This window comes from Petromyzon marinus, chromosome 24 (assembly GCF_048934315.1).
Source record: "Petromyzon marinus isolate PM22_M1 ecotype Great Lakes invasive population chromosome 24, UKy_Petmar_22M1.pri1.0, whole genome shotgun sequence".
NCBI classification, from domain to species: domain Eukaryota; kingdom Metazoa; phylum Chordata; class Hyperoartia; order Petromyzontiformes; family Petromyzontidae; genus Petromyzon; species Petromyzon marinus.
The window spans coordinates 1,435,028-1,459,176 of NC_133690.1; the positions used below are offsets into that span (position 1 = coordinate 1,435,028).

The 24,149-nt window shown below is 44.9% G+C and overlaps 1 protein-coding gene across 2 annotated transcripts in view; it reads left to right on the forward strand.

Annotated features, from left to right (window-relative positions):
* Positions 1 to 24,149, forward strand: part of LOC116945470 (mitochondrial glutamate carrier 1-like) — a 103,780-nt gene that overhangs the window by 16,131 nt on the left and 63,500 nt on the right. The window contains exon 1 of one of the 2 annotated variants that reach the window (XM_032959791.2): positions 13,076 to 13,512. The exons of the other annotated variant lie outside the window; for it this stretch is intronic. The gene's annotated coding sequence lies outside the window, so the exon portion shown is untranslated. Of the gene's footprint in view, positions 1 to 13,075; positions 13,513 to 24,149 lie in introns of those variants that run through there. 2 annotated transcript variants of the gene reach the window in all.

Genomic DNA, 24,149 nt, shown 5'->3' on the forward strand with positions numbered 1-24,149 from the left:
GCAGAAGTATATTTACGTGAGCTAACCCAAAAAAACCTTTATTTATTATTACATATTCTTGGTTCTTTCGGTAAAGTCACGTAGAAGGGAAACAATAAAATAATAAAAATATAAAACAATAAAATTCTCACGAGGTTTCGACTGCAACACAAGCAATCATTATCAGGTGTAAAACCCACAGCAAGAAAATTTGAAAAAAGTGGCGTTTTTTTAATGTTAGCACCACGGAGAGCGATTTGGCAGTTATTCAGATGGACGAGTCCATCTATGTTCGGAAAAGAGGAGGGGGGAGACGAAAATAATGGATGCGGTCTGAAAGCCACCGTAAGCGTAAACAATCAATTAAGTTGCCTCTGTGGTAGTAGTTACATTGGAGAAACCAAACGACATGTCTTGGACCGCATTCGTGAACGCAAAGCAGACCTAAAACACGGTAGGACCAACACCTCGGCCGTGGCAGATCACTGTTATAATTCAGTAGGCTCACATGACATTGACTTCTCCAAGACAGAGGTTCTTTGCAAGCCATCTGGCTACCATGAGAGATTCGTTCATGAGGCTATCCACATATACAAACACAAAGACAATTTCAACCGAGAAGATGGATTATGGCTTAGCAATCATTGGAAGGATTTGATAAACCATTTCGGGTCTTAATTGATTGTTCACGCTTACGGTGGCTTTCAGACCGCATCCATTATTTTCGTCTCCCCCCTCCTCTTTTCCGAACATAGATGGACTCGTCCATCTGAATAACTGGCAAATCGCTCTCCGTGGTGCTAACGTAAAAAAAACCGCCACTTTTTTCAAATTTTCTTGCTGTGCTTTTCATACTTGATGATGATTGCCTGTGTTGCAGTCGAAACGTCGTGAGAATTTTATTGTTTTATATTTTTATTATTTTATTGTTTCCCTTCTACGTGACTTTACCGAAAGAACCAAAAATATGAATCCCTGCAGTCACGAAAGCTTTAAATCAAAATTTATTATTACGTGTTAAGTAGGCACTTGTGTTACAGCTCTAGAGTTACTGTTTGAAGATGCTGTTCTGTGTGATTACCTAATGTCATTCATAATACATATCTTTGACTGGTTGTATGTTAGTACAATAGTCACCCTTAATCTGGTTAATGTTTCTGTAACTTAATTTTAGTTGACCATGATCAGTCTAAAACCTATCTGGCCTGAATCGACTCACGCTTCAGTAAATTTGTTATTTAATATTGATATAACTTTATGCTTTTACAATATTTTGGATTCCTCATTTGAGACAGTTGTTTTTGCTCTGATTTATGTTTGCTATCTGGCTGTGTACTTGATTTGTTTTTGCCTTTGTTGTTTTGCTGACCCAGATTGACATCTCTGCCGGATCTCTCCGTGCACGTGTAAAGGTCCTGCTGCTCTCAGCAGCCGGGATTGTGCAATGTAGAGTGACGGTGAGGCATAGGAGGGTGGCACTGGCTCTGTGCGTGCCCCATTGACACTGGTACCCTCCTACAAGTGGCCCGGGCTCCTCGGTGTAGCTACACCTCCGTTGTCACCTTCTGTGGTTCTGCCATTCGTGGCATCAGCGAATAGGATGCAGCTGCACGTTCGTCTATTGAAGTGATGCATCGCCGAGCAAGCACACCCAGGAACTGGTGCTGATGTCATCACGTCACTGGTGGGTGCGTGAGGTCCACCCCTGGCGTGTGATTGGCTGTCGGGTAAATCTTGATTTGGATAAAGCTCAGAAACTCGCGGAGCGTTACCGTCACTGCAGGGCATCAATGTGAATCTGCTTTGCAGCATGAGCCGGTAAACGTAAATGGTACTACACCTTTATTGGTGTGGGACTTTTTCGCAGATATGTAAATCAAGTCCCCAACACTCATGTGAAGTCTCTTTCACAGTTTTAACTAGACTAAAGCTTGCTGATGCCCCCCCTCCCCTTCTCTCTCCCCCCCTGCAGCCGACCTCTCCAGTGCTGGCGCGGTGGCTCACTTTACTCCAGTGACCCGGGTGCTGCTTCGGGGTCCACTTTCTGCCCCGCCCCCCCTTCTCTCTCCCCCCTACTGCTGAGGCCTATATAACCTCGTGCCACGGCAGATCTCTCGCCTACTTGAGCAGTTTTTTCTTGCTGTGGTTTTCCCACCTGATGGCGATTGCTTGTGTTGCGATCGAAACGTCGTGATCAATTATTTTTCTACCTACGGGACTTTACTGAAATAACCAAAGAGTATTGACCTGTATGCTGCATTTATTTCCTGAAGAAGCATTTTTTTCTCTGTCGTGCTTTCATGTCTAGCCTAAGGAATACCATGGGACCAGATGTAGAAGTGAACGACAGTTCTCAGTGGTAGCATCTTGTCCTTGGCTGCTGTCCTTTTGACCAGAAGAGCAATTTTGCATGATGCATGGCTGGCTACGGCTATAAATAACTGAATCTTACAAGACTGTTTGCTGTGTGTGTGTGGGGGGGGGGGGGGGCGAACGCCCGCTGGGTGCTGATAAAATACAGGGAATCTCTTCTTAGACGCATTGTTGATGCAGCAGAAATCTCCGTTGAATGCAATGGCAATTCCAAGTGAGCCGCTGCTTCTGCTTCTGCCAAGCATCTCGAGGAATATCATACACACACACAGCTGCCGACACCTTGCATATACACGCAAGTACTGTGGCCTGGAGAGAATTCCTCAAAGCCACGTGTGGCATCAGACGAGACTAGGGGTGGCAAGAAGATACTTTTTTAGTTTTTTGTCTTTGACCAAAATACTTCGAGAGCCGAATTACACGCAGAGCTACTAGTACACGAGCACAGCAGGTATATGGCATTCGACGAATTTTGACTTGTATAAACAAAATAGGTGATGGAATGAATTGCACCTAATGTTTTCGTTCATTAGTGCGTTTCTCAATCCACTTGGCCTGGTGAGGGTCATGGCGGCAACATGTTGAGTAGGGCGGTCCAGACCTCCCTTTCCTTGGCGTCAGACTCTAGCTCTTCCTGGGAAATTCCCAGGCATTCCCAGGCCAGCTGAATGACATAGAACCGCCAGCGTGCCCTGGACCGGCCCCAGGGTCTTCGCCCAATAGGACGTGCCCAGTAGAGTTCCAGGGGGAGTCGACCGTTGGAGGGCATCCTTACCAGGTACCCAAACCTCCTCAACTGGTTCCTCTAGATCCGGAGGAGCAGGGCTCGACTCTGAGGCTCGCCTGGATTACTGAGCTCATCACCCGATCACGGAGAGTGAGCCTGGCAACCCTGCGGAAAAAACTTATTTCAGCTCCTTGTATCCGCAATCTCATACTGTCTGTCATTACCCAAAGCTCATGACCATAGATGAGGGTGGGAATGTAGATCGACCTGTATTCTTTAATAATACAGTTTGATTGTTGTACATTATCTTGTCACCAGAGATACCGTGACAACAAGGTAATACTGATCGCATTTACACTCAAATCAACTGCTGTCACTTCTCTTAATGCTAAACGGATCTTGTCTCTTACAATCACATTTAGTATTAACAGATAAAATGTCCACTTCTGATTGGGACCTTGTAGATAACATGACTGTTTCTTCTGCCGCGACAATGTCAATAAAATGTAAAGTTAACCTGGTTGCTAAATTCAACATTCTGTCAAAAAAGAAGCTAGATCCACACATTAAAAAGTTAGATGTTAACAAGATTGTTATAAACCAGAGTAGCATCCCAATTCCCGATTGTCTAAAATCGGCACTAGCTGGAGGGCTGAATTTTGCAGTCACCCCCAAACACATCCCAGTGGATGATATCATTGCCCAGGTTGATGTAGCCCTCAAAGGTTTGGGACACATTCCAGCAGACGTAGCAATATCTGAAATCGCCGCCATCCTCAAAAACGCTAAGAAACCCATTAGTGACATTAGCAGGGACACGCGCTCTAAACTTGCTCAATTGAAAAAGAGAGATGACATTGTCATCCTCTCAGCCGACAAAGGCAATGCCACTGTCATCATGGATAAAATCGCGTACAACAACAAAACCCAGGACCTTCTTAATGATGGCAGTTATACCAAAATCAACAAAGATCCTACCAACCGCCTGGCTACAAAAAACAACAATATAATCACTAATTCGACTTCTATAATCGAACCGACCAAGCAGCTCTCTTTAAAACCTTCGGCTGCTAGACCACCCAAAAAAATCCAGGAAAAAACAGCAAAGTCTTCCAGAAAAAGCACCGAATATCAATGCTGTGTGCAAAAATCCCAGTGGGATGCAAGTCAAACAATAACAACCAGAAGACAATTTAGATGAAAGTTATCAGTCTAACTCTGTACTACAACAAACAAACATGGCAAAACCAAAACGTTTTCAAAATCACCAAAATAAAGCTATAAAACAATGTAACAGTGATCATAGTAACTGTGATGGAAATTTTACAATAAACGATATACATAACATGTACTACCAGACTTTGCAGCCATAGCTGGCTGCATGAGTCATTTTTCAATGCACCTTTAAAGATCAGCACACTATAATCAAAACACAAGATCATACTTTGCAGCGGTCATCCGGAGCGATGCATTTGATTCTGGCCACTGAATAGCAGTGGCAGCTTGGGGTGTACAACTCCTCTAGAGCACTTTTAAGTGAAGATCTCACAGGTAGTGATCCAAGTTGCAGTTTATTGGCGATATCATTCCGGACCCTGGGGGCATCAATAGCAAAGGCCCTTCCTCCAGTATTTGTACGGCAATAAGGAATGTGAAGCTGGTAAATGAGCGAAGACCTTAGGTCACATTTGTTCTTCGAAACAGTGAGGAGATCCAGCGGGTAGTCTGCGGATTTTTTTGTAAGTACATCGTGAATGAATAAGATCTGATGAACAAGCCGTTGATCATTAAGAGATGTTAAGTTTGACCCAATGTAGAGATCACAGTAGTGGGTCCTATATGGGCAATTCAATGCAAATCTTAAGACCGAGAGAAAAATTGAGTCAAGCTTCTTCAGTATAGTACTGGGGGCTGATTTATATACGATGTCATAGTAGTCTAGTAGAGGCAGTATGGTAGCTTTTATCAATTCCAAACGGAATATAGGGGGGGGGCAGTGCTTGTGTCGATACAGAAAACCAATCTTTATTTTGGCCTTTTTACCAATATAATGAATGTGATCTTGAAAATTCAGTTTTGAATCAAGGATGACCCCAAGATACTTATAGATCTTGACTTGCTCTATTTAATAATTATTTAAGGAATGTAATTGGGGAAAAATAGCTTCCAGCTTTAGTCCTGGTGAGAAGAATAGCACCTTGGTTTCAGAGGTATTTATGACTAGTTTAAGAGCAACTAGCTGATGTTGTAGTTTGTTGAAATCACCCTGGAGTTTAGCAATCACGTCATCCAGAGAACAGCCAGCAGTAATCAGTATCGTGTCATCTGCAAAAAGATTTACCCTGGAATGATCCAGGTCAGTGCCCAAGTCATTGACATAAAGAGAGAACAAGAGGGGGCCGAGGATGGAACTCTATGGAACCCCTTTTGTTATCTGTGTGTGTGATGGGCTGTGTGTCTTACTGGCACGACCACCGTTGCATTGGTTCTCTTACTTTGACGTGCTTGCCTCTCACAGCGCAGTTGGCAGCACCGCAGCTTGTGTTACACATAGACATTACATTCACTTGCCAATCTCCCTAATCTCTCTGCCTAATATCCCTCGTTAACATCGTGCTAATCTCCCATTAACACTGCTGCTGTGCGCATATGCGGCGACGGTGCTCTTATGCGGTGACGGAAGCTCATTTACTTTGACATGCTAATCTCCCTTCCTAATCTTTATCTCCCTAATCTCCCCCATTAACACAAATTGAAGTGCTTGGGTGCGGGTATGGGACTCCTTTCCAGCTTGGACTCCGCCTGATTGCCCTTGGCCAACATTGCTAACCTCTTGTTGTTGTAGCAGCTCTCTCGCTGTGTTCTTCCTGGTTTAGCAGTTCTACTGCTGGATTATTTTTCCCGCCTCAGGACGATCGCTTGTGTTGCGATCGAAACGTCGCGATATATAATTTTTCATTGTATTTTTATACCTACGTGACTTTACCGAAAGAACCAAAGAGTATGTTAAATAATGTTTAAGATTGAATTGTAATATATTTTTTAAACGACTGCTTGGAAGGGGGGGCAGCCAAATAGCCGCAAGGAGGAAGCCAAAGAGCCATCGCATGTGGCTCCAGGACTGTAGGTTGCCCACGGACAACTAGACAGTTGTCCGCTACACACGTGCTTTGTGTCCTACAGCTCCCACAAGCGATTGGCAGTGCAATCTTTTCTCCTTGGTGGTCATGAGCTCACGAAGGAAATTCCACATTCCTGTGGTGGAAGTCGTACTGTTTGAATTCTAACACGTATGCCACTCTTCAACCCTGCAGGGATGATGACTGGGGTTGTGACTAATAACCTTCAGATAGGGAGACACATTCCATCACAGTGCCAGTTGGCTCGTGTGGATCTGTTAATGTAGCCCTTTACAAAATTCACTTTCAGTCACAGTCAGAGCACTGTTCTCCATTCAACAGTGAAGCTGTAACAACTAGCATTGCAGTCAAGGTCAAGAGCTCATGGCAGGCAGTGCCATTGCGCCCTTGCTTGTGCTGGCTCCCGCAGTTGTTGCAAAGATGGTGCAATTGTACCTGAGGACCTGCAGTGGCTGACCAGGTGCAGACTAATGTCAAATGACTTCTCAGTGACGAGACATTGTCTGCTTCCCAGCCCTGGCTCCAGGCGATCTGGTCACCATCCTTACACTAGTCCTGCTCCCATCACATAGCTCTTCAATGCAAACAAAGCTCATTCCTAAGAGGTGTTTTATATTTTTATTATTTTATTGTTTCCCTTCTACGTGACTTTACCGAAAGAACTAAGAATAGGTGTCCACACGTTATTTATTTGCCTGAACATGACCAAATATTACAGGTATCTGTTTTCAGACTCTCTTCCAGACAGCAGTGATGACAGAAGATGTACCCTCTATCAGCGCTTGGTTTGCTTGTATCAATATCTATGCCTGGTAGTTGGCACGTGCAGGGTGAAGTTGCAGGGCATCTCTTGCTGGGAGCAACATCTCTGGACCTCTCTTGGCATTGCTAAAGAGCTGCACGCTTCATAGATGGTGCTTCAGAAATTCACATCAAAGGACACACAAACTCCTCTTCGTCGAGAGCTCCATCATGACCAGTTCCCCATGAAGGGTGTGTCTGGAGTATTTTTCAGCATGATCTCTTCACACAGCCACCGGCTACCTGGCCACAAATGATAGTTCCACGAAGTGGCTTATCATGTGTAAATTTATAGCAGCCAAATATCCTCAATGCATGTTGATTCTACATGTAGAGGGAAAAACCAGAGGACCCGGAGAAAAATCCACATGACGACAAGGAGAGAGACGCAAACTCCAAATATAAAGGCTTTCGGGTCGGGATAAAACCCGCGACCTCCTGTATACAAGGTGAGGTAGTTAACATCTCGCCACCATGGTGAACAGGTTCTCGGCCAAGCGAGCCTTCTGAGTATGGCACGTTCTGGGTAGCAGCTTCGTTTGCTGGCCGGTCCTGAGGTGATAGCATTTCGGCTGCTATGGTGATATAGCACATAGTATGTGCATCTAAGTGGTCATACAGTTACAGCATTAAGGGTACTGAATCTAAAAGGTATAGTGAAATAGATGTGAATCTGTGAATTTAAGAAAATACCCATTCTGATCCCACTTGTCATTTGCGACCTTGAAAATTACCTTTGGGGTCTAAATCAATTATGGCATTCAAGCATATATTTGTCCTCGTCCTGCGAGTACTGTAATTGATCGAGCGTGGATAATTGCTCTTAACAAACAATGCCGTCACAAGTCTGAAATAACACGCTGGGCTGCTCTGAAGGGAGAATCTCGGAAGGGAGTGGAGTGAGTGACACTCACCGTCCCAGTGTAGCGACCTGCACGGGTGACACGCCGCACCCATCGGGTGACACGCCGCTCCCCTCGGGTGACACGCCGCACCCCTCGGGTGACACGCCGCTCCCCTCGGGTGACACGCAGCACCCATCGGGTGACACGCCGCTCCCCTCGGGTGACACGCCGCACCCCTCGGGTGACACGCCGCTCCCCTCGGGTGACACGCCGCACCCCTCGGGTGACACGCCGCACCCCTCGGGTGACACGCCGCACCCCTCGGGTGACACGCCGCCCCCATCGGGTGACACGCCGCACCCCTCGGGTGACACGCCGCACCCATCGGGTGACACGCCGCACCCCTCGGGTGACACGCCGCTCCCCTCGGGTGACACGCCGCACCCATCGGGTGACACGCTGCACATCTCGCGTGACATGCTGCTCCCCTCGGGTGACACGCCGCTCCCCTCGGGTGACACGCCGCTCCCCTCGGGTGACACGCCGCACCCCTCGGGTGACACGCCGCACCCCTCGGGTGACACGCCGCTCCCCTCGGGTGACACGCCGCTCCCCTCGGGTGACACGCAGCACCCATCGGGTGACACGCCGCACCCCTCGGGTGACACGCCGCACCCCTCGGGTGACACGCCGCTCCCCTCGGGTGACACGCAGCACCCATCGGGTGACACGCCGCACCCCTCGGGTGACACGCAGCACCCCTCGGGTGACACGCCACACCCCTCGGGTGACACGCCGCTCCCCTCGGGTGACACGCCGCTCCCCTCGGGTGACACGCCGCACCCCTCGGGTGACACGCAGCTCCCCTCGGGTGACACGCAGCACCCCTCGGGTGACACGCTGCACCCCTCGGGTGACATGCTGCTCCCCTCGGGTGACACGCCGCTCCCCTCGGGTGACACGCCGCTCCCCTCGGGTGACACGCCGCACCCCTCGGGTGACACGCCGCACCCCTCGGGTGACACGCCGCTCCCCTCGGGTGACACGCCGCTCCCCTCGGGTGACACGCCGCACCCCTCGGGTGACACGCCGCACCCCTCGGGTGACACGCCGCTCCCCTCGGGTGACACGCCGCACCCCTCGGGTGACACGCCGCACCCCTCGGGTGACACGCCGCTCCCCTCGGGTGACACGCCGCTCCCCTCGGGTGACACGCCGCTCCCCTCGGGTGACACGCCGCTCCAATTGGGTTGAGTTAAGTACTGCTGAGCTGGTCTTACCAGTGAAGGGAAGCAGAGTATCTGACAGAAAACGGGCCAGCTTGTATGTAGGTGAGTTGATAGTGGACACGATGGGTCGTAGTGGGGTACCTTCTTTATGGATCTTGGGAAGACCATAGAATCAGGGAGGTCTAGCAGCGGAGGGTTTTAGGGAGGGACGTTTAGTTGGTTCAATTAGGGAAGTTGAACTAGTGATGATCTTGTTGGTTTTTATCGTAAGGCTGTTAGTAGGGTCATTTTTTATTTTTGAGTAACTCCCATCATTGAGTAGGTCCTGGATTTTGTTGTATGAGGTTTTTATCCATAATTACAGTGGCATTGCCTTTGTCAGCTGAGAGGATGACTATATCATCTCTCTTTTTTTAATTCGCGAGTTCAGATCGTTCATTTTTGCCAATGTTGCTAATGGGTTTTTTAGCATTCTTAAGAATAGTGGCTATTTCAGCTCTCGCAACGTCCCCTTCGTCCCATCGTCTCCACTATCAACTCCCCCACATACAAACTGGCTCGGTTTCTGTCTGACATCCTGCGACTTTTCACTGGAAAAACCACCTCTGCGGTACTAAACTCTACTCACCTCGTATCGACAATCAAGGGTATTTCCCTGTCCCCAGACGACCTGCTTGTCAGATTTGATGTGGTTTCCTTAGTCACCAAAGTTCCGGTACCTGACACCATCGCAATTATTGAAGACTTGGTTCATCAAGGACTGCATACTGATGTACCCCCCCTGGTGAGACATTGCTTAACCAACACATATTTCACCTGGAATGGAACTTTCTACAAACAGACTGAGGGTACCCCAAAGGGCTCCGGTTGCAGCCAACGTATTCATGGAACATTTTGAAACTGACGCCATCCAGACTGCCACTCTACGCCCGACCTTATGGAAGAGGTACGTGGATGACACTTTTCTCATCTGGCCACATGGCCGGCCTGCTCTAGACCAATTCCTCGACCACATCAATTCCATACACCCAGCCATCGGATTTAACATGGACGTCGAAAAAAATGGAAAGCTACCCTTTTTGGATGTCTTAATTAAAAGGAGACATGATGGTTCAATGAGCCACTCTGTCTACAGGAAAGCTACCCATACAGATGCTTACCTAAAACCGGATTCCACCACCATCCATCCCAGAAGAACTCCCTCATCAAGACTCTACTCCATACAGCCCAATGCATTTCCGACCAGGAACACATTGCCAGTGAACTCAAGCACGTACACCAAGCTCTCAAGGCTAATGGTTACTCCGACTACACAATCCGCAAAGCCATCACTCCAGTCATGAAAAAGGATGCTCTTGAGGAGCCATTCAAAGACATCACCTTACCCTACATTGCAGGGGTCACAAAAAAGATCTCCAAAATCCTGAATAAACACAAGATCCAGGTCCGATTCAACACGGTACATGAAATCCGTGATCTGGTTCCATCTGTAAAAGATGTGGTTCCAGACATACAGTACCCGGGCGTTTACAAACTAAGTTGCCTCTGTGGTAGCAGCTACATTGGAGAAACCAAACGACATATCTCGGACCGCATCTGTGAACATAAAGCAGACTTGAAACACGGTAGGACTAACTCCTCAGCCGTGGCAGATCACTGTTATAATTCAGTGGGCTCACATGACATTGACTTCTCCAAGACGGAGGTTTTCTGCAAGCCATCCGGCTACCATGAGAGATTCGTTCATGAGGCCATCCACATATACAAACACAGAGACAATTTCAACCGAGAAGATGGATTCTGGCTTAGTAACCATTGGAAAGATGTTATAAACCATTTCGGTTCTTAATTGATTGTATTTTACGGTGACCTTCAGACCGCAGTCCATTCGCTGGCACTTCCTCTTAATACCTCTCACACCACGGTTAATGATATGGTTTATAGTATAACATAATTCATAAGGCAATATATAGTATCGTAATTGCATAGTGAATATACAGCAGTGTAGTATATAGTTGGGTTCATAGGATAAGACATAATGTAATGTTACAAGTCTAATATTTTATAGTCTAAAGTATAGGGTAGTGTAAAATAACGCATTGTATAATTCAAAGGTGGAATTTGTCTATGAATATGCTATTATACCATGTAGTTTAGATTGGAAGGTATACTACTGTATTGTATAGTAGTCCAGTTTATAACACGGTTATAATGCAACACAGGACAGAGCAGCGCACCTTAGTTGCTCTGCTTTGGTATTTCCTTGTGCCCAGCCGCCACCCTCCTCCGCTACAGAGGTGGGGCTGGGTAACATGCTAATTCATATGTTAACTCCGCCCACACACCTTTAAAAGACACGGTCCTTGCTTGGCAGCGTTCACTCAAGCGCTGTCTTCTGGACGGACCTGTTTCTTCACCTGAAGAAGGCTACTTGTGTTGTGGCCGAAACGTCGTGAGAATTTATTTTATTATGTTTTATTTTTATTATTTTATTTCCATTCTACGTGACTTTACCGAAAGAACCAAGAAGATGAATCCCTGCAGTCACAAAAGCTTTAAATCGAAATATATATTTTTATTTGTCTTGCGACTTTTATTCCAACTATGTTGTCTTGTCGTGGGATGAAGTTCAGATTGGAACTGCAGAGCGCTGCAGTAGAGTAGTGCAACACCCAATGTTAGACAATAGAGATAGCATAGAACTGATTGTCAGATCCCTTTACCGACCTCTTATCCGCAGTGTGACAAAGTTATATTTGTGATTTTTAGAGTTGGAATGTATGAAGTGCAAAACCAATTTTTTTCTTGTGCGGTCATTGGTGACCAGAATGCGGTCATTGGTGACCAGAATGAGACCATCAACTCACTGCACTTGAGAACCTCTTTAATCATGGGCAGCTGTCACATTCAAACCAAGGACTTCACTGGTGCCAGCTCAGCACTCTGAGCCATCAGATGCCACTGATATCTGTGGAAACAACACTGGAAAACAAGATAATACACTTACATTGAGTTATATTCTCTCTCTCTATGAAAAATACTTTCCTGCTAAATAAACAACACCACTTGCCCAAGCGTTTATATCCAGCGCATTGTTCACGAGCCATCTGATCTGTGTGTGTGTGCCAGTAGCCCGGGCTCTTCTGTGCTGACACACTTGGCACGTTGGTCGCGGGGGGTCCTGGTTTGGTTTCACAGTCCGATCCAGCAGAGGCACTGGGGTGGACGCACGGCCCGTAACAGGCGGCCCACTGTTGGATTTGTTCTTGCCAAGAAAAACAACTCGTGGCCGTGACATTTCGTTGCCGCTTTGGCCTCCGCCACCTTCGTGAGCCACAAAACGCAGAGCCCGCGGGAGAGGCTGTCGCGTAAAAAGGGCAGCCACACGCAATAATCGCTAAATGATAACTGCGTCAGAAATTAGGCTGTGAACGCAAAATACAACCAAAAACACCTTACGTAAAGGAAGCAGTGGATTGTGGGATTTTAGAGTCAGGTTTGCGTACTGTACTGTCAAATTATTAAGAGCCCGGACCCTCACCATTTGTTGTGCAGCTGTGTACTGTGGAGATTTCACCGTTCTTGTGAATCGTCACCACAGCAGAGTGCACCGTTTTCTGCTGTAAAAGGGCACATTATTTCCCCCACTAGGCCACTTGCTGATATTATGCGTTATTGGCTCTGGAAGCACGAAATCACTTGTGGACTGTGCCTTGGCTGTTTGATATGCATTGCCTTTCGTGTTACATCTCGTGCATTGTAATGTAATTATGTCAGAGACTGCTTGGGCAGCATGCCGTTTCCATTTACATTTATTTACTTATTTTATGGCCTGCTGTTCATTTGCTAAATCCACCGTAATTTGTTGCTCAATCTCTGGGTTCAGCTCACTTAATAAAGAGGCATCGCGTGACAATGAGTGGGTGGAAATCTGGCCGATCTGGTGGGTTGGCGGGCGGGCGGCCGGGCGGGCGGGTCGGCGGTGGTGCCTGAATGGCGTGGCGCTGTGATCCGGCTCCGCGAGCCATGCGCGTTGCTCGACCCGAGCAACGCGCGCTGCCCCCTCTGTACTGATTCGCTGGCCCGCGATTGCATAATGCGTTCCCTCCCCGCCCCCCTCCGTGCCTCGCTAGCCCACCCACTCATGGCATGATCTCTGCCGCTGAGAGGGGGAAAAAAGGAGAGAGGAGGGAGCGCGAGAGAGTGAGTGCGCAACAGCTAGCGAGGTGCACGGGTGGATGTGTGAGGAATAGTAGAGAGAGATTTGTGCTTTGCATGTGAATTACAGTGCAGCAGCAACAGCATCAGCAGCACTAGGGTTTTATTCAAAAACCATCGGCTTTAGCCTCTACCTGCTGGAATTGTTCTCGGCACACCCACCTATTCTGCACCGCTGCCATCTGCGACGTCCTTATCACGTGAGTGTGCCATGCTGGCTCTTCGATCACATCACAAGGATGTATTTATTGCATGCAAATCATTCGCATCTTTGATCGGCGCGCATATTGCTTTGGAAAGGGTCTCTTAAGATGAACACATTTGACCATGTTGGATAAAAAAACCCCCATCTAACATTGAATTTTTAAATGAGCGTTTTTATTCATTTTGTTGCAAAATGCCGCGATTGTCTTGCCAATATTATCTTCTGCAGCTTCAATTCATTCAGTGAGTCGTCAAAATAACACTGCAGAGGCTTTGACATAAATGTACGGAGCAGCGCGTTGAAATGCTACACACGGAACATGACATGCGAGCATGCGCGTGCGGTGTTTCCATTGATCTGGTTGGAGGTCTGCACTTCCATACCCACACCATCTCGCCAGGAGGGTTCCTCCCCGAGCACGTGACCTTGTTGACCTTGACTGCTGGAGGTCACAGGAGTGATATCTACACTCGGGGGCCTTCAGATCTAGCAGCAATTGGCACAGTGCCACTCATGTAGTTGCACACACTATCAATGATTTATGAGGGTTAAAAAAAAAATTCCCGATTCACAGTTATATTTACAACATTCTCGATAGCAGATTTTAAAACTGGCAGAAAAGCCTTCTGTAAGAAAAAAAAACACCTCTGGGCAGTTATGAAGACGCTGACAGGAAAAGCATTGACGGAATTATCTTTTTTTTTCCAAGGAAAATTTGACCGAGTCTCAATGCTCTTTTTCACCAGAGTCCTGTATTATACACACGGGCATTTTGGAGGCTATGTTTGCACGTGGGGATGAATCAGAATGCCTGGCGAAGCCCTGAGTATGCATGGGGTTGCATGGGAAATCCTCTGCGTAAGTCAATGTTATTTCTGCTTCAACATCAGCTACTTTCTGGCACGAATCTGCCACCCAAAGGGCCATCATTACATTGATACCCATAAACATAAATATAGACAACTATGTTAAGTGAAAGAGAAACATATATACTATTTATCGTTGTTTCAAATATAAAAAATAAAAACAACGGATTGTTGACGTGCTCCGACTGATGGCCCCTCAAAACCTCTCTTCTCTGGACATAAGAGCAGTGACCTCATAACCATTGACACATCGACGCATACATATTCACATCCTTGTGCATTATTCCAAATGTTGTGGCCTATTGTGAGGAAAAATGCACATCTGATTATTTCTTGATGTCGCTATATCTTAGGGTGACCTAGGCAGGCTCATGTAATCAATTTAAATCGTACATATTTCTGTAACAATGTAAAGTGGCCGATTATATTTCGGTGGCGGTTTGTTCATCAAGTGAATTTCAAGGTGGCATGCTGAAGACCTTTGTGCTGAAAAGCAGTGGGTTCTTAAAGTTCGGTGTTCAGAAAGAGGCTGCGCTTAAAACAGCGATGGATCGGGAATCCGTGTCGTTTAATTCCAGCATTGTTTGCTGGCCAGTGCCGTGTTGCGGCGTCCGAGAGCGTTGACCATCGTGGTTAACACATGGCACGTTTACAATAACCAGCCGGGGGGGGGTGGGGGGGGTGGAGGATGCGAGTTCAAACTCCTCTCGCTTGTTGACTCAAATTTTCATCCTCTTGGGGCTGATAACCTGAGCAATACTTGGGTGGGAGGTCATCATATGGATTGGCTGACCCTCGCGATAGGTAATGTGGAATTTCAACTGGCTCAAGGCCACAGATGGCGATGATAAACTCGTTTGAGCGGGGAAAGGCTTTGACTTTGAAATCACCACACTTCATGGGTATTCCTACCAAACAACTCCCTCATGTACTATATGTATATATGTGTACACACGACTGCATTGTGTATACATGTATAAAGCCGGGCGGTGTTTTAGCAAAGCATTATTTCACAGTCACAAGCTTGTGAGTTCAACTCCTCGTCAGAGGTGAATGAATGAGTGTTATGTTACGGAGCATGGGCACTGGTTGTCCTATGCTTGTCTTTGTACATCGGTGTACTTTTCGTACCAACTTATGGAATTGAGACATACCGTGACAGCTTCACGTCTTCCCGTGTGATTAATTTCCTAATAGTGGGGGAGCAGGGTGCCTCGGTGGATGGGAGGAGGGGCATCTCATACAAAATGTATTGGATTCTGAGCCAGCAGCACCCACGTCTGTGGATTGAATCTGGAAAGCCACCCCTCGATTAACGCAGCCTCCTCGCAAGTGTAGAGACTTTATGATTTCAGTCTGGTCACCAATAACCACATAGGGAATATAAAATAAAATATCCCTGCGGTTTAGCTTTTTAATTAGAAACAATGTGAAAGTGTCTCCTTGCTGAAATGAGCATTGGGCGGTTAGAAGTCTCATATAAGATTTTAATATATTGGTCTCGCCATAGTGTGAGCAGTGCTGACTTGTCATGACGCAGTGCTGATTTGATGATCCCCAGATGTGGTGATAAGCTGAGTCGACCCCTGATCGGGAGGTGGACGTATGACCGTGTAACAGCGAGTCTCGAACTAGCCGTACACCACACAGCCGCATGTAACCAGTTGTACAATGTGATTCGTTAAACAAGAAGAGTAGCTTTCCTAATAAAAGGAACAACTATGTATGGACCATTGTCAATCCACTGCTGGATGAAGGCCTCCCCATGCCGTTTCGGTCATGAATTGTGATGATCCATAATTCACTGCAATGGTCAGTGTGAGCTGGTGAGCAGGTCCGGTTTAGATATCGCGTTCCACTGATGTAAGCCATGGCAATGAATCAAACTCATGTATCCGAGCTCATATCACGGTGGGCTAATCACTGCAGCGCCACTCCACTCCCTAGGGTGGCTCTGAAGCACCACCTGACCAGGTGCAATAGAGCTGTCTCATTGGTAAAATTTTACAAAAATGCCCCAAAACACCTTAACTTTTAATTACCCAAAACGAGCTTCAATGGAACATAGTCTTAAACGTGATATAAATAAACACATGTTTAACTCTATTCTTGGGTCTTTCGGTGAAGTCACCTAGTTAGGTTCAAAGAAAATAAAGAATGCTTGTGTAGCGATCTAAACGTCGTAGTTTTTTGTTATTTTTGGTTGTTTTCTGTGAACCTACAGTGAGGGAAAAAGTATTTGATTCCCTGCTGATTTTGTACGTTTGCCCACTGACAAAGAAATGATCAGTCTATAATTTTAATGGTAGGTTTATTTTAACAGTGAGAGACAGAATAACAACAAAAAAATCCATAAAACGCCTGTCAAAAATGTAAATAAATTGATTTGCATTTTAATGAGGGAAATAAGTATTTGACCCCCTCTCAATCAGAAAGATTTCTGGCTCCCAGGTGTCTTTTATACAGGTAACGAGCTGAGATTAGGAGCACACTCTTAAAGGGAGTGCTCCTAATATCAGCTTGTTACCTGTATAAAAGACACCTGTCCACAGAAGCAATCATTCAATCAGATTCCAAACTCTCCACCATGGCCAAGACCAAAGAGCTCTCCAAGGATGTCAGGGACAAGATTGTAGACCACAAGGCTGGAATGGGCTACAAGACCATTACCAAGCAGCTTGGTGAGAAGGTGACAACATCTTCTTTGGTTCTTTCGGTAAAGTCACGTAGAATGAGAATAAAATAATAAATTGATAAAATAAATTTATTATTTTATTCTCAAATTGATAAAATAAATTTATTATTTTATTCTCATTCTACGTGACTTTACCGAAAGAACCAAAGAAGATGAATCATTGCAGTCACGAAAGCTTTAAATCGAAATTTAAGGTGACAATAGTTGGTGCGGTTATTCGCAAATGGAAGAAACACAAAAGAACTGTCAATCTCCCTCGGCCTGGGGCTCCATGCAAGATCTCACCTCGTGGAGTTGCAATGATCATGAGAACGGTGAGGAATCAGCCCAGAACTACACGGGAGGAATTGTCAATGATCTCAAGGCAGCTGGGACCATAGTCACCAATAAATAAATTGGTAACACACTACGCCGTGAAGGACAGAAATTCTGCAGCTCCCGCAAGGTCCCCCTGCTCAAGAAAGCTCTCTACAGGGGCTCTTTAGAGAGGCTTTCTACAGGGGCTCTACAGTGACTCTACAGGGGCTCTCTAGAGAGGCGATCGAGAGAGGCGCTATAGAAAGGCTCTAGAAAGGCTCTCTAGAGCTCCCTCTAGTGGAGGTCATTCTGCTAATGGAGGTCATTCTGCTAGCAGCAATATGAGCGAGCAAATACAGGGCTGCACCATTATTTTGTACAGTAAAAGCTCAAATAACAAGTTTGGTACTTTACCCAAATATTGGACAAATATTGAACTGTGCCATGAGCCACACAATCGCATGTCTTCCTTGCAAGATACTCCAATGAGAGACCTTGGGGGTCAGGTGTTGCGGTACCTAGCAGTGAGGACGTAATGGCGATATCAGTGACATGAATCACGATGTCTTAACTTGACCTTTGCTAATGAGAGAATACACCTGCAGTGAGCTTTTACCTGCTTCAATGGAACATTTCAAAACAAATTATTAAAACAAAAATCGCAAGTAATTTGGCTAGAGGATTAAAATGCTGTGTTATGTGCTGTGAGATTGCATTCGCTGGCTCTGCTGGAGGATATTATTAGAGGAGTGAATTTCTCCTTCTTGCCCTGCGGAGGCTGTGTGGAATATGGAATGTCTACCACAGGAGGCAGTGTAAGTGAAGGGCTCATGGAAGTGACCTCTCCTAATGGTTGGCATGTTGCCCATAGGGACAATTCCAGGCTAACAGACAAATACCAATAGAGGGCGTCATTGCTAACCACCGTTATATCGATGAATTTTACTCATCATGAGAATCAGAGCTCGACTGGGATGTAGTTGGGATATAGAACAGCTGTATACAACAGGGATGTTATTGTGCAGCCCTATCAGCAACCAGGCTGAGACTATGAACTCTTATTATTAGATAGAAAAATTATAATAAAAAAATTATGTGAATAAAAACAAAAAACACTAATGTAGACTGTAGCTTGGTTCTTAATCGAAGTGAGTATACTGCCAATCTATAATGTTGACTGTCGCCTGGTTATTAAGTTTGGTGAGTGTACTGCTAGTCTATAATGTAGACTTATTATTGGTTCTCTCAGTAATAAAAATAAAAACAAAAAACCACGACGTTTCGATCGCAACACAAGCGGTCGTCATCAGGAGAAGAGGGGTTAGCCTCTAAAGGCAAACTGTTTATAAAGGTTTAGAGATGGGCGTAGCCCAAGTGTTTCAGCAGCATGGGCGGGGCAGCTAATGTTAATGTAGGAGAAAGACAAGCAACTACACCAATCAAAGGGCCATCAGGAAATCATTGCACCTCGCTCTACACACCCACACTGCTGACGGTGGAGGTTGACAAGAAAACACAAATCAAGTCATGATCCAAAGTGGTTGATGACTTATTGTAATTTTACGATGACCTTCAGACCGCAGCTCTTTCGCCAGCATTGCCTCTTAATACCTCTCACACCACGGTTAATGGTATGGTTTACAACATGGAGTATACTAGGGCTTCGCAGCTGTCTCTCTCCCCCTCCTCTGTTCCGACCATGGACGAACTCGTCCGTCTGAACGGGGCTCGTAGCTATCCGTGGTACGGAAATTTGAGGGTAAGAATCCACCCATTTTTTCGCCATATAGCATTGTGATATATAACGACTTATGGTTGGTAGCTTAGCTGATTGGAGAATATAGAGTTTATTGATAACATGAAGGTAATTTATATTTTAGTTTTTATTGGTTCACTATATAGTACTGTGAATAGCTCAGATGTGTAGTCATTTCTGTGACCAGTCACCAGCAAATCACCCAGTTATTTCAATGCTAAATTCGCCTAGTTATTTCAATGCTAAATTCTCCTGTTTTGATTTGTACTAAGTGCCTCGGTGAATGTGTATGCTCTGACTTCAACGTAACTATTTCTGTAGCAGTTACAAGCGAATGCCTTAATTTAGCTATTTCAATGCTAAATTCTATGCTAATTCCTTTTAACAATGGGTGCCTCTGCGGATGCGTATGCTTTAACTTTTAACATAGCTATTTCTGTGACCAGTCACAAGCTAATCATTCAGCCTTTTCAATGCTAAATTTTATGCTAATTCCTTCGTCAAGGCTCTTTGTTCCTCTCACACAGCTTAAAAGCCGTAATCTGAACGTGGCTCTCTCACTCCAGCACTGTCCTACCAGACAGTCTCGCTCCCTTCACCTGATGAAGGCCGCTTGTGTTGTGGCCAAAACGTCGTGAGAATATTATTGTGTTATTTTATTTTATCAATTTATTATTTTATTCTCATTCTACGTGACTTTACCGAAAGAACCAAAGAAGATGAATCATTGCAGTCACGAAAGCTTTAAATCGAAATTTATTTCCAATGATTGCTGAGTTTATAACCATCCTCTTGGTTGAAATTGTGTCTGTGTCTGTATATATGGATGGCTTCATGAACAAATCGTTGTTGATGGCCAGTAGGCTTACAAAGTACCATCGTCTTAGAGAAATCAATTTCGTGTGAGCCAGCTGCATTAAAATACTTATCAGCCACGGCAGAAGTATTGGTCCTACCGTGTTTCAGATCTGCCTTATGTTCACAAACATGGTCCGAGACATGTCGTTTAGTTTCCCCAATGTAACTGCTGCCGCAGATACAGCTTATTTTGTTGACGCCGGGATATTGCATGTGAGGAATCTTGTCCTTCATAGATGGGATCAGATCACGAATTTTATGTACGGTGTTAAATCGGACCTGAATCTTGTGTTTGTTCATGATTTTGGAAATAACCATTGCTAGTCTACATTATAATTTTTTTTATTGTACGTGGTTTTGTCCATGATGACCATGGCATTGCCCTTGTCGGCTAAGAGGATGACGATATCATCCCTCTTTTTCAATTGAGATAACTCAAAACGCTCATCCTTACTGATGTTGCTGACTGGTATCTTAACGCTTTTGAGGGTTGCAACGATTTGAGATCTTGTCACGTCTGCAGCGATGTGTCCCAAACCCTTAAGAGCTACATCGACTTGGACAATAATGTCATCCACTGGTATGTGTTTGGGGGTGACTGCGAAGTTCAACCCTTTAGCCAAAACCGATTTTAGACCATCGGAAATCGGGCTATTACTCAGATTAATAACAACCTTGTCAATGTCTAACTTTTTAATGTGTGGATCTGGTTTCTTCTTGGAAAGGAGGTTGAACTTGGAAATCTTGTTATCTTTACATTTAGCTGACATTGTAGCGGCTGATGAAGCAGTCATGTTAGATGTAGACATTTTTTCTGTCAATGTTAAGTGTGATTTCAAGAGTTTCTTGTCTACATGATCTAGTTCAGTACAGAGCAGTCTAATTCTCTCTGAGATCGGGGCAAAACTAGCCGTGAACAAAATTAGTTTGCTATTGGAAGATGTGATGGCAGCAGAAGTCAGTGTAAATGAGATCGGTATTTCCTTAGAGTCGCGGCATCTCTTCAGAAATTTGAGTGACTCGATCAGATGAGCTTTCTTGTCTCGGAGTTTGTTAAAATATCTTATGGTTGTGTAGAAACCCTCCCCGTAGAGGCGGTAAAATTTTGACTTAACTTTCGTGACTGCAGGAATTCATATTCTTTGGTTCTTTCTGTAAAGTCACATAGATAGAAAAAAAAATAATACTAATAAAAAGAAAGTGAATACAAATAATAAAAATTAAAATAATAAAAAAAACACCATTAATGTAGACTGTAGCCTGGTTCTTAATCAGAGTGAGTGTACTGGCAGTCTATAATGTTGACTGTAGCCTGGTTATTAAGTTTGGTGAGTTTACTGGTAGTTAATAATGTAGACTAGCAATGGTTATTTCCAAAATCATGAACAAACAGAAGATTCAGGTCCGATTTAACACCGTACATAAAATTCGTGATCCGATCCCATCTATGAAGGACAAGATTCCTGACATGCAATATCCCGGCGTCTACAAAATAAGCCGTATCTGCGGCAGCAGTTACATTGGGGAAACTAAACGACATGTCTCGGACCATGTTTGTGAACATAAGGCAGATCTGAAACACGGTAGGACCAATACTTCTGCCGTGGCTGATAATTATTTTAATGCGGCTGGCTCACACGAAATTGATTTCTCTAAGACGATGGTACTTTGTAAGCCTACTGGCCATCAACAACGATTTGTTCATGAAGCCATCCATATATACAGACACAGACACAATTTCAACCAAGAGGATGGTTATAAACTCAGCAATCATTGGAAATAAGTCATCAACCACTTTGGATCATGACTTGATTTGTGTTTTCTTGTCAACCTCCACCGTCACCAGTGTGGGTGTGTGGAGCGAGGTGCAATGATTTCCTGATGGCCCTTTGATTGGTGTAGTTGCTTGTCTTTCTCCTACATTAACATTAGCTGCCCCGCCCATGCTGCTGAAACACTGGCTACGCCCATCTCTAAACCTTTATAAACAGTTTGCCTTTAGAGGCTAACCCCTCTTCTCCCGATGACGACCGCTTGTGTTGCGATCGAAACGTCGTAGTTTTATTTTTTATTTAATTGATATTACTGAAAGAAAACAATAATAAGTATACTTTATAGACTGCCAGTACACTCACCAAACTTAATAACTAGGCTACATTTTTATTTAAAGCTTTCGTGACTGCAGGGATTCATATTCTTGGTTCTTTGAGGAAAGTCACGTAGAAGGGAAACAATAAAATAATAAACATATAAAACAATAAAATTATCACGTTTCTTGCTGTGGTTTTCACACCTGATGATGATTGCATGTGTTGCAGTCGAAACGTCGTGATAATTTTATTGTTTTATATTTTTGTTATTTTATTGTTTCCCTTCTACGTTACTTTACCGAAAGAACTAAGCTACAGTCAACATTATACATTGCCAGTATACTCCGATTAAGATCCAGGCTACAGTCTACATTAGTGGTGTTTAAAAAAATATTTTTAGTTTATTTTTATTCACTATTTTTTATTCTTATTTTTCTATCTATGTGACTTCACTGAAAGAACCAAAGAATATGAATTCCTGCAGTCCCGAAAGTTTTAAGTCAACTATGAACTCTCTCCACTTTAGAAGCTGGTCTCATGAAGCTGAATGTCAAGTCAATTACAGGATCTCGGCCTTGCTGGCTCAGGGCTTTGGTTTTGGGTGGTCACAACATTTTACGATGCCTTCTGCCAGCTTCAAATGTATTCCTTTCACTGAAAAAAAATCATGACTCGAGAATTGTAACTTCGTAGAAAATATTTTGTACGTGCCGGACATTTTCCCCTGTGAAGCACTCATGCACCCAACACTTTCCTTCACTCCCAAACGTGTTCCTATGCTCAGGTGCCTTACATCTTAGCTTGCATATAATTTGCACCAGCAAACACCTGATTAAAAGCGTTAGTGTTGGATCACTTTTGTAGGTTTATTTGATAATATTGCTGCAGTTTTATTTGCCTATCCTGTGGTCGGTTTAATTCATGCCCCTTTGGTTGGACGTTGGGCAGCTGAACAGCCAAGAGGATGCGTGGATCTTCTGGATCCGATGCACTCACCGCTGAGCCCGTTTGTATTGCAGCAATTTAAGCGTTTTGGAATTTCTTAAACGTGATGCACGTCATCACCTGCACGTTGAAGACTCTGTGACGTCAACACAGTCAGCTCATGTCATGATCCATTTCCCAACTTTGACAAAAGCGCATGTAACTAAATATTGTAATAGAATAATTACTTAATCCGTACAGCTACACGAGCGTAGTAGTTCAATCAAGTTTGCTTTCATAAGGACCAAATCTCACTTGGCTAAAACCTGTGTAATTGATGATACTGTACACAAACCATACCTCTTGTTGTTGTGGTGTATTAAAAGTGTTGTAGGTGTGTTCTGCCTACCCAGGTGTGTTCTGCCCACCCAGGTGTGTGCTCTTCATTTAGATGCAATGCACATACACGGCTCGGGAGAGCTATTTGTTCGTCTGTATTTGCCAGGTGTGTCCGGCCTGGTGGCTCAGCGGCAGAGCGAGCTGCTTGCAATTGGAAGGCTGCAAGTTCAGCTCCTGGTCGGGGAAGTGACTTAGTCCATCATCCCTCATTGTCTGATTAAAATGAGTACCACTTTGTGGGGAAGTCAACGATTAGCACAGTTAGCTATGTACGGTGGTAAAGAAGTTCATCATACACACATACAACGAGAGTCTTCCTTTGAAAATACTCGCCCCCATCCATGGGAATGTGGAATTTCAACCACTGGCCCAGGGCTGTAAACCGGAGATGAGCACCGCCCCGTTGCTTATTGGAGCTTGGCGTTCATTATTTTCATTTGACATGAATGATGTGGCAAATGTGTGACTATTGCTTTTGACAATATTTGCAAATATATTCGGTTGTTACAGTAATCCCGTGTTGTAGTGTAGCGCTTGTGTGTGTGTCACCGTAGACAATGGGGCAGACGTCGCTCCTCATCTCTGTAGCCAGTGCCGAGTTACGACTGAGAGGCAGGGTGGCAGCACAGTGGGTAATTCTTGCACCTTCGAGCAATAAATCCCTCGGCTCGATTCCAGACTCCGGTGCCTTTCTGTGTGGAGTTTGTATGTACTTCCCATGTTCAGCCTGGGTTTTCTCTGGGTTTC